Below are 12,429 nucleotides of genomic sequence, written 5' to 3' on the forward strand. Positions count from 1 at the left end.
AGCGAAACCACTACGGTATTAACCGAAGCGATTTTTCGAACCGCCTCAATGGAAAGGTCATGATTAATTGTAGCTTTACTTGAGGCAGTTCAAATGACCTTCTTAGTTAATCAAATAAAAAAATAAAAAAAAGCCATAGATAAGCCTAGCAAACCTATCCTGTTGTAAAGCAAGAATTTCATTTTTTATCCATTCATATGGTGCTACACTTAAATATCGAGCTCCATGACTTTCTTTGAGAACCTGTAAACATATGGAAATTTTCATATCTAATTAAAGTCAGCAACAAATTTGTTGTGCACATGTCAAGTTTGTTGTGCCAATGACGATGACAAATATTGGTTTTAGGAGGGTTTGGTGCATATTTATTTCTCCACATAGCAATGCCACATTAGCAAAAAATGCCCGCTTGGTATGTATGGCTACGTAACAAGTTTAGAGGGTCAGAAATACATTTTCAAAGTTCAAGGACCTATGTGTACCACGTAACAAGTTTAGCGGACCAGAAATACATTTTAAAAGTTTAGAGGTATATGTGGCACACGCTTATAAGTTCGAAGGTCCCCAACTCATTTAATCTAATAAGAATATCAGTTTGTGTTAGAAATTTAAACATTTTAATGTTTGATTTAATCCAGAAAATTACGCATAATATTGTGGTGGCATATATGTGCACGTGTGCAATTTTATGACTCCTTTGATTAGAGATAAACATTGCAAATACTACTGTAGACATACTGAAAATAAAAGACAATCGATTAGGATTGTACCCCGAGGAGGGACTAGTGCCGAAGGCACCGGCGGCTCCATTCGCACTAGTGGACATAGTGCGTTGCTTGCAGTAGTGGACCACAGTCGATGCAGGTAGATGATCGCAGTGCAGTCCCGCGAACGTCCACCAAGAAGAAGACGACGAAGATGAAGTAGTCGCAGTTCCAAACTCGACCGTCCACCAGGAAGGAGACGATCCCGATTCGCCGGAGTGGAAGAAGACGATCTCGCCGGTGAGCAGTCACGGAAGACGCTCCCCAAAAACCTAATTGCCCGCAACACCCGAGCAGGTGTCTCGATGCAAGGCGTCGGGTTCCGGAGGCCTGTTCTCCCGATCTCTGTGCGCGCAGAGGCTCGAGACGGGGATGAACAGAGAGCAACTCGACAGGAGATGAGAGGACTGAGTGTGTCTCGCAGGTAAGGAAAGAGTGTCTGCGTATGGAATATATAGGCCCCAGGAGGAAACGTTTGGTTAATGGCAATCAATCACAATTAATTATCATTAACGAGTCAATCAATTAGCAATTAATTGCACAACGGTCAGATCCCGTTTTCCTCCTTTTCCTTATTCACCACGCATGTGCCACGTCATGTCTGGTCTGGTCCTCGTGTGTCACGTCACGCACGTCTCGACAAGACAAGACACAGACAGCCTCGGCTCGGCGACGGCAGCGTGCGCGTGTGGCACCCCTTTTCCCTCCCTCAACTTCTCCATAGGAGCTAACAAAGGCCACCTATTTAAGTTGAGTTAACACATGGTCAATCATCAATATGGTACTAAACCGTTTTCATTATAGCATTAATTATGGGCCATTGAATTAATCATCAAATATAATTATGGGCTAAAGGCCCATTATATTCAACAATCCCCACCTATTTCTAGGGCACATAAGAAAAGCTCTCGAATTTCCATGTCGTTTCATATACCAGTCGTTTCAGTGGAGACTGTTAAGTTGAACTTCCACTTACAGTACAGACTACACTTAGTCACAACTTGAACAATGGACTATGCCTTAAATTGCAAGTTTTGTGTGATATCAGCTTCATCTAAACTCATAACTGATACCGGGTTGCATGAACATCCCCTCTGGTTGAAGCATATAAGTCATACTTCTAGCCCATTCATGAGTATCTAGAGATCACCCAAATCTCATAGACTGTGACTAGCAGTCAAACTCATATAGGTGTATTCCTTAAAGATGTTCTGTAGGACAACATCTATCGCTTCACAAGCCGCTTTGGAATACATTGAGGTGTATAATCAGCCTTCCTTAGAGACTTAGGAAAGAAGTGCAATTGAGATGAGTTAAGTAAAGGGTCTTTCCTCACAATCTACTTCTGGCTTATTTCACCATTCCACTTCACGGGATCTCCGATCATATAGAATAGGTTGCCACCATGGTAGACCTCACGTGGGTCTCAAACCCATCTCACTCGATGCACTATCTATCACATTACGTGATAGTCCCTTTGTGAATTGATCTGCCAGATTCTTAGACGTATGGACATAGTCCAACGCTATAACTCCGGAGTTTCTCAATTTTCTAACAGTCTTCAAACGCTGTTTGACATGCCTAGTAGACTTCATGTTGTCCTTAGAGCTGTTGACTTTTGTGATCACCGTTTGATTGTCACAGTTCATGGAAATAGCCGGCACAGGTTTTTCAACCACCAGTAGATCCATCAGGAGTTCACGAAGCCACTCGGCCTCAGCGCCGGCGGTGTCTAATGCTGTGAGTTCTACTTCCATGGTTGACTTCGTTAAGATAGTCTGCTTGCAAGACTTCCATGTAACAGCGCCACCTCCAAGTAGAAACACATATCCACTTGTGGCCTTTAACACATCAGCATTAGATATCCAATTTGCATCACAATAACCCTCTAATACCTTCGGGTATCCGGTATAGTGAATGCCATAGCTCACAGTACCTTTCAGATAGCACATCACTCTCTCAAGAGCTTGCCAATGAATATCTCCCGGATTTGACACAAACCGGCTAAGTTTCCTCACTGCAAATGAGATATCAGGCCTCGTGGCACTTGAAAGGTACATCAATGAGCCTATAATTTGGGAGAATCTTAGTTGATCCCTTGCTATTCTTCGATTTTTCCTCAATAGCACACTAGGATCATAAGGCGTAGGAGCTGATTGACAGTCACTATACCTAAAGCGACTTAAAATCTTTTCCACATAGTGGGATTGCACAAGTGTAATCCCACCATTACCTTCTCTTGAAAGCTTATGTTTAGAATAACATCAGCTTCTCCCAAATCTTTCATCTCAAAGTTATTAGACAAAAAGTCTTTGACTTCCTTGATCACATCAAGGCTTGTCCCAAGGATCAGTATGTCATCCACGTACAGACAAAGGATCACACCTTCACCCCAACCAAACCGATAGTACACACATTTGTCAGCTTCATTAACAGCAAAGCCGGCAGAAGTTAAAGTTCTGTCAAACTTCTCATGCAATTGTTTTGGAGCTTATTTTAGGCCATATAGGGATTTTAATAACTTACACACCTTGCCCTTTTGACCACTTGTTACAAATCCATCAGGTTGATCCATATAGATCTCTTCCTCTAACTCTCCATTTAGGAAAGTTGTCTTCACATCCATCTGATGAATGAGAAGACCATGAGAGGCAGCCAAAGATAGTAACACTCGAATTGTGGTCAAACGAGCAACAGGTGAATAAGTATCAAAGAAATCTTCCCCTTCTTTTTGGGTATAACCCTTAGCCACAAGCCTAGCCTTGTACCTCTCAATTGTACCATCAGGCCTAAGCTTTTTCTTGAACACCATTTACACCCTATAGGTTTACACCCATAAGGCCGTTCAACCACTTCCCAAGATCCATTAGATATTATTGAATCCATCTCATTTCTTATTGCTTCCTTCCACAAGTCAGCATCAGGAGAGGAAAATGCCTCTTTAATGGTTGTTGGGGTATCATCCATGAGGTACACAATATAGTCATCTCCAAAAGACTTCACTTTTCTTTGTCTTTTGCTCGTTCGAGTGACTACATTATCATCCTCCTCAGGATAGTGAACATGGGGTTCCTCAGATTGTTCTATCAGTATAAATTGCTCATGGGAATTTATAGACTCATGACTAGAAATATTAGGTGTACTTTTCATAGGGAACTCACTTTTAAAGAATGTTGCATCTCTGGATTCCATTATAGTACCAACATTCATATCTGATACTCCAGAATTTATAATTAGAAACTTATACCCTACGCTGTGAGTAGCATAACCAAGGAAAATACAATCAACTGTCTTAGGTCCGAATTTGCGTTTCTTGTTTATTGGCACATTCACTTTAGCCAAACAACCCCAAGTATGCAAATAGGAGACATTTATTCTTTTCTTTTCCCATTCCTCAAATGGTATGATTTCTTTATACTTTGTAGGAACTCTATTCAGGACATGACATGCTGTCAATATCGCCTCACCCCACCATTCCTTAGATAGTCCCAAAGTCTCTAACATGGCGTTAACCATCTCAGTTAGAGTACGGTTCTTTCTTTCAGTAATCCCATTGGACTGTGGTGAGTATGGTGGTGTCCTCTCATGAATAATTCCATGTTCTACGCAGAAATCAGAAAAATCACTTGAAAAATATTCGCCACCACGATCGGACCTTAAACGTTTAATTTTCCTCTCAAGTTGATTTTCTACTTCAGCTTTATAGGTTTTAAAATAATGTAATGCTTCATCCTTTGTTTTAAGCAAATACACATGACAAAATCTAGTACAATCGTCTATAAATGTAATAAAGTATCGTTTACCACCTTTAGTCAACTCATCATTCATCTCGCATAGATCGGAATGGATTAATTCTAATGGTGCCAAGTTCCTCACCTCCGCAGCCTTGTGAGGCTTGCGAGGTTGCTTGGATTGCATGCATACATGACACTTAGAACCTTTGACTAAATTAAATTTTAGGATTAAATTCATATTTGCTAGCCACGTTAAACAACCATAATTAACATGATAAAATCGCGAATGCTAAATATTCGACTCATTCGAAATAACAGTATGGTTCACAATTTTATTACACACATCATGCATAGATAAGCGGAACAAGTCTCCGCAATCATAACCTTTACCAATAAAAGTTCTAAACTTTGAAAGTATAACTTTATTGGCCTCAAAGACTATTGTGTAGCCATCTCTGCAAAGCTGTGAGCCGCTAACTAGATTCTTTCTGATGGAGGGGACATGCTGCACGTTCTTCATCAGCACCGTCTTTCCCGAAGTGAACTTCAGAATGACCGTACCAACACCAAGAACACGCGCATGAGAGCCGTTCCCCATCAGTAAGGCTCCAGTGTCGCTGGCCTGATAAGAAGAAAACAAAGAGATATCAGCACATACATGAACATTAGCCCCAGTATCCATCCACCACTCAGGTGAATGACAGACTGAAAGAATAGTGGGTAAATAATTACCATACCCAGATGTTTCTCCTTCAGCCTCGTTAATGACCATGTTCACTGACTTTTTCTCTTCTCGTTTGAATTTGCGGTCTGGACAAGCACTTACCCAGTGGTCATCGCTACCGCAAACAAAGCAGCCTCCATCTGCCTTTTTCTTCTTAAAAGTTTTAGTTTGCTTTGGCTTCGGATTTGTCCCTTGCTTGTTCTCTTGCTTGTTCTTTTTCTTATTACGGAATGCGAATTGCTTTTTCTTCTGCACCACATTGGCACTAGAAGACTCAACGCCTTTCCCATGTGTATCTTTTGCTCTCGCCTTCTCCTCAACATCAAGAGTTCCCATGAGTTCGGCAAGACCAAACTCTTTCCTCTGATGTTTTAGAGAAGTAGCAAAATCCTTCCAAGAAGGTGGCAACTTAGCGATTATACCGCCGGCCACAAACTTTTCAGGCAACACACAAGGGAAATGTTCTAGTTCCTTAGCTAATGCACAATCACAGAACGGTTATCCACCATCTTGTAATCAAACAATTGCTCCATGAGGTACAGCTCGCTACCAGCATCAGAAACCTCGAACTTGGCCTCAAACGCATCCCATAATTCCTTAGCAGTGGTGCAAATGATATAGTTATCGACGTACTTTTTGTCGAGCGCACTAATCACGGCGCCTCTGAAGAGGTTATCAACAGCCAGGAACGTTTGCTCCTCCTCAGGAGTAAACTGTTCTGGCTTCCCCTTTTGCGGCGTGATAGTAAATCATAGCAGTCAACCACAATATCATTCTTGTGCGCCACCGCTTATAGTTTGAACCATCAAATGGATCCGGTTTTAACGCAGCAGTAAAACCACTAACAGAAAAATGCCTAATATCAGGTTTTTGGATTGTTAGAAATTTAGATATTTTAATGTTTGATTTAATCTAGAAAATTACGCATAATATTGTGGTGGCATATATGTGCACGTGTGCAATTTTATCACTACTCAGATTAGATATAAACATTGCAGATACTACTGTAGACATACTGAAAATAAAAGACAATCAATTAGGATTGTACGGATTGTACCCCGAGGAGGGACCAGTGCCGAAGGAACCGGCGGCTCCATTCGCACTAGTCGACATAGTGTGTTGCTTGTAGTAGTAGACCACAGTCGATGTAGGTAGATGATCGCAGTGCAGTCCCGCGAACGTCCACTAGGAAGAAGATGACGAAGATGAAGTAGTCGCAGTTCCGAACTCGACCGTCCACCAGGAAGAAGACGATCCTGATTCACCGGAGTGGAAGAAGACGATCTCGCCGGGGAGTAGTCGCGGAAGACGCTCCCCAAAAACCTGATTGCCCGCAACACCCGAGCAGGTGTCTCGATGTAAGGCGTCGGGTCAATGACCCGAGCAAGTGTCTCGATGCAAGGCCGCAACACCCGAGCAGGTGTCTCGATGCAAGGCGTTGGGTTCCGGAGGCCGGAGGAAACGTCTAGTTAATGGTAATCAATCACAATTAATTGTCATTAACGAGTCAATCAATTAGCAATTAATTTTGCACACAAGACAGGCACGGCTCGGCGGCGGCGCACGCGTGTGGCACCCCTTTTCTCTCCCTCAACTTCTCCATAGGAGCTAACAAAGGCCACCTATTTAAGTTGAGTTAACAAATGGTCAATCATCAATACGGTACTAAACCGTTTTCATTATAGCATTAATTATGGGCCCTTGAATTAATCATTAAATATAATTATGGGCTAAAGGCCCATTATATTCAACAGTTTGTTTATAATCAAAACTGTTATAGTGAAAGACCAGGTAAAAAATCAGACCCAAAAACAGTGAGCAACAGAAAAGTTGCAAAGAGAAAACCTAAGTGGAAACAAAAATAAATCTGAAAACAGAAACCGAGCCAATCACCACCGATTTGAACAGGAAGAAACGTAAATAAAACAAAAAAAAAACCAGAGCCAATCAGCTGAACAAAAAATAACGATAGAAACCGAAAAAGAAGAGAAGGGGAAAACACAATCAACGAGCGGACAAGTAACAGATATTAAGACGGGTAGAGAAAAAGAACATAGGAAAGTACTAGTCTGGACGAAAAAATTTATGACAGCAATTTTATCACTTTAATATTAGAGTAGCAAAGGTGCCTGTGAATGGGAGAAAAAACAATACCTCTATGTTAATGGACTTGATTCAACTCAAATGTTTATCTCATCTTTCTCCGTATCTCATTAGTGACTCGACATTGCTATAGTGACTCAAAAGTTGACTCGACATTGCATAGTGATAAAAAACATGAAGTATAGGTGATACGTACAAGAAAATAGCCGGACACAACAATAGTTCAGTCAAAAGTTCATCAAGTATGTAATTACTAACTAGTGGCTTCAACCTAGTTGGTAGTTGCAGATCAACCATTAGCACACTCTAGACCTAAGTACAAGTTTACAAGTCTAAAGAACAACAACAAGATCATAGCCACACAGACAAATGAGCATTAATTATATTACCCTGAACATGGTGCGGCCACTGCTGAGCTCTGAGAGACGGCAACATCAGCAGGCAATGGTGGTGGTGGCTCGATCAATCACGCTCGGCATACCAAATCTAATATCCAGCCGGAGGCATTGTCAACTAACAACTCAATGGATCCGTTGATGCCTGGACAGGATGGACAGAAGGCAAACAAGTTAGCGCCGTCGGCTGCTGCATAGAGAGGTGCAGGAGCTCACCGCCCGAGTTCGTTTGCGTTCGTGGCTATTACAGGTGCAGCAAGGACCAAGAAGCAAGTGATAGGGTGATTGGCTGATTGCCTTCTCATTATACATATAATATAATTTCTATATAGATAGTTTCTTAAAAAAATATATATTTGCCTTATGCCGTTTATGTGCTTGCAGCTTGCGTGAGCACTGGGGAGATGTGTTTCTTTGAAAAAACAAATATTTGCCTTATGTGCTTGTGTGTGGGGATGCTAATGCATTTTACATTCTATAAATAAATTAGAATTTATTAATTAAAGGTCTTTGAATCGGTAATTACCAACGGTAAATTACCAGTTAAATACATGAATCTTTAAAAACAATTGGAAGAGGACAAAATCATTTTTGCTTTTGCTTGCGATTTTTTTTATCGTTATCGTTATCGTTTTTGTTTTTTCAGTTACCGCTACTGTTTTTGTTTAGGCCAAAAATGGGAAAATACTCGAAAACAATTTCAAAAAATCAGAGATTATTATTTTCATTTTCATCTCTAGATATTGAGCTGTCATTAGCGAGACCAGCTCTGCCCTGTAGGAGTACTACAGATGAGCAACCATATTGGTACTTTGGTCTTGTTCAGTTGTGAAATTTTTTTAGATTTTGCTATTATACTATTTTTATTTGTATTTGGTAAATATTATTTAATTATGTACTGATTAGGCTCAAAAGATTCGCCTCGTGATTTATAGATAAACTATGTAATTAATTATTTTTTCATCTACATTTAGTACTCCATGTATGTGTGGTATAAGATTCGATGTGACATAAAATCTTGAAAAAAAAATTTGAATTTTGGTAGGAACTAAACAAGGCCAAAGTATGACCACCATTTACCCACCTGGGTCCCAGACAAGTCACATACTCGACACATGGACGATGCTGGATGATGCCATCATGTCGATGATCAACGTACGCGCAGTGTGACAGTAGTATTAACCTCACGCAGCAGTGCGACGAAATGATGGACAAAGCTGTGGCGCACTAGTACACAGAAGCACTATACAGGCGGTTTCCAACCCCATTTCACAGGCGGTTTGGAGAACCGCCTGCGCTGGGTGCCTGTGGAAATCAAGAGTTTCCACAGGCGGGTAACCTAGAACCGTCTGTAGAAATAGATTTCTACAGGCGGTTCAGCTATGCAACCCGCCTGTAGAAATGAACTTTCTACAGGCGGTTCTCATTATATAACCGCCTGTGTTAAAAATTTTAAATTTCTAAATTTTCCCACTAGAACCTTTTTTCATTTTATATTTTAATATGTACATACAACATATATATATATACACGTAATATTCAAACTACTGAAGCCTAGAGATCATGTAAACCATTGCAACATGCAATTCATTTATATATACTGTTACTTTACATAAGGTTACATTAATTACAAACATGATCACACATCAAGTTTTTTCTGTTACATGCATTAGAGGTTTCACCTCTGAAACCTCTGCTCTAATAACCGGATCGAGTTAGCTTAAGCCTACTAATCTCCCTTAGCGCTCCGTATTCAGGCTTTGCTAGGGCGCTGGTCCGATCGTGATATTTCCCTTCGCTGGGAATGACTTCTCGCAACATGAATTTGCAGAGGTCCTCAACTATGTTGTATAAAGTGGCTTCACTCATGCTCTTCGCCTTTTCAAAGTCTTTTTGCTGCACAGGAAGTTAGAAAACATCATATATTTAATGTTCATAATACATAATTAACAACCTTAATTACTTAGAGCATTAATTACCTTATAAGGGTTAGTCATATATCTTCCACCCTCTCTCATGAACTCACATACGTAGAATCCACAGTGGACCGATCCTAGTGGTTGCTTGTGACACTATATAAAGAAAAAGAGCATATTTGTGAGTTGCAACATGATGCGTATTCTATGTATATAGCTAGCGAGAATAACTTGGTAAACTTTCATACGTACCGGCCACTTATAAAAGAACCTCAAAGGCTGCCCCTGTATTCCTGACTCGCACTTTCCTCCTTTAATCTTATAATACCTATAGGCCCTATGATATCAAAAACATTCTGCAAGTTATTGTCAAACTCTTATAAAATTTTGTATGCATATTTTACTTAGCTTACCGTTCTAAGAGAGAAATGAATGGTGCATAAGTTGTTGGTTCATAGTCTGCGGAGTCTAGGACATGCACACGTCCATGCTTGGGATTAATCATTAAGCAGATCCAGTGGTCCCTGAGAGAATGAACTTTGTGATCAAAGTGCGCATTTTAACTATTAATACGATGCATGCAAACTGACACTTACCTAAAGTTATATGGTGCGAATATTAATTCCCTGTCTTGAAACTCTAGCATTGTCATGGCTAGGTAGAGGCCGTAACTAGCTATTTGTTTCTTTTCCCTTTTCTTTATTTCGTCCTCCTGCTCTTTTGGATCCAAACCTTTTAAGGAGTCATGATCTTTTCCGATCCTAAAAGTGTGCTCGTCCTCACATATCCTCATTGGGCTCATATACGCGACCCTTTTATTCGCATTAGTGCTTGGATCCGGACCGTACCGCATCTGTTGCTGTTCATATTGCATTCTGCAACGTGCACTTGTATGTTAGTATTAAAATTTAATGTAACTCACAAATAATAACTCACAAATTTAAAGCAATGTATGAGTGACACTTACAATGCAAACACAGTTATGAGCTGCACATCGAGTCTTTGTAGGTTCATCATTAACCACATGTCCTCGAAGGTCACAATTGCTCTTGTATGATCACTATTAAATGCCTCTGCTGGTATATCTACACTGATCGTGTCAATGCCAACAGAAGCTGCTCTCATATACCAGTCATGGAACCTTTTTACACCAGCTGGGACCTTTTTAAGTTTATCCCAAGTGAGTAGAGGCCTACCCAACTCATATTTCTTAGGGACATACTTATAATCATCTTTAGTGGGTGGCCTAATATTTACAAAAGCTGGTTCAGACTTCTTCGCTGCCTTCTCGTGCTCAGCCAAGTCAACTAATTTTGTCGTGCGGCTCATAGCAATTCCTGACAAAAATAGGGCAGTACCAGCAGACTTCCTCTTCTTTGGCTCGAACGGCGAAACCAATTTCGGCACCGAAAATTTTAACTTTTTTGGTGGCGGTGGTGTCGTCTCGTCATCTTTGGTTGGTTGTGGTGGTGTCTCGGCATTTTTGGGTGGTGGTGGTGTGGAAGATTCTGGTGGTGCTGGCGAAGGTTGTGGTTTAGGTGATGGTGGTGGGGATGGTGGGTGAGGCATTATAGGTGAGGATGGTGGAGCGAAGATCGGAGAGGGTGGTAGACTCGGAAGAGTTATGTTACCACCGACATCTGGAAGGGACGACTCCTGAGTCAGTGGTACTTCTTGGGATGAAGGTTGTGGTACCTCAGACAACAGGACGTCTCGTCGAGGCCAAAGAATGAAATTCTTGATAGCTTGTCCCAGCTTCTCAATACCCTCAGGACCAGGAATGTCTAGCATGTCATCCTCATATCCTTGGACAACTGTCTGCACTTCCACCCTACAATAGTCCTCTGGAATATTGCTACCATGAAACTGGCGCCCCGGGATTGCAAGTCCTGTGGCTACTTCCCTTGTACGATTATTGTTAAGACCGTACCTTATGACTAGGGAGCAACGAACAGGACTTTCAATCTCGTCAACTGGATACCGGTCCTTGTTTCCAGTAGACGCCACACTACTTGGGACAACTGGAGCCTGTTGTGATGTTGTCGGGGCGACCACTAGCTGCATCTGGCGAGGCTGACCACTCAATTGGCTAGACATTGCAGACGCCAGTCGCTGCATCAACTCAGGAGGAGGATCGGAGAGCATTTTATTCATCACCTGTTCGACTTCTTTCTTAGCCTCCTCCTTAAAAAAATTAGACAATTCTTCCTTGTAGCGATCGCGTTTTCTATACATTCCTTCCCACTCTGGTCCGAATCCTTCTTTCCATCCTTCCTTGGATGAGATACCTCGTACACGACCGGGATGCTCTGGGTTACCCAGAGCAACAGTAAGAACGTCCTTCTCCCTTTGTGGCTTAAATTCGCCTGCTTTCTGCTTAGCTGCCACCTTGAAAATATTCTTCGCAGCCTCTTCGACCATTGGGTCAGCAAATGACAAGCCAGAATTGGCTTTCTTTGCCGGTACCCGAGCACGAACCCACCGCGAGCCCCTGCGACCAAGTTGGTCAGGGAGCGCCGGCAAACCCTGAGCCCTCTGCGCTTCATCCTCTTGCTCCCATTGGGCAAGCTTGCGCTGGTAACCACCTGTGCCTAGGTGGTGGTGGTACTTGTTCCTTTTTGCGAGTTCAGATTTGGATTCGCTCAAAGCTTTGAACTCATCAGAATTCCTCTGCTCTAGAAACACTGCCCACTGACCAGCCGTGATTTTATACCTCTTTGTCGGGTCCAACCCTTTCTTTGCCCACTTTGAATTCAACTCAGACTTGTAATTCCTAAACATGATCCCCCATTG

Source organism: Sorghum bicolor, chromosome 5 (genome assembly GCF_000003195.3).
Source record: "Sorghum bicolor cultivar BTx623 chromosome 5, Sorghum_bicolor_NCBIv3, whole genome shotgun sequence".
Taxonomy (NCBI): domain Eukaryota; kingdom Viridiplantae; phylum Streptophyta; class Magnoliopsida; order Poales; family Poaceae; genus Sorghum; species Sorghum bicolor.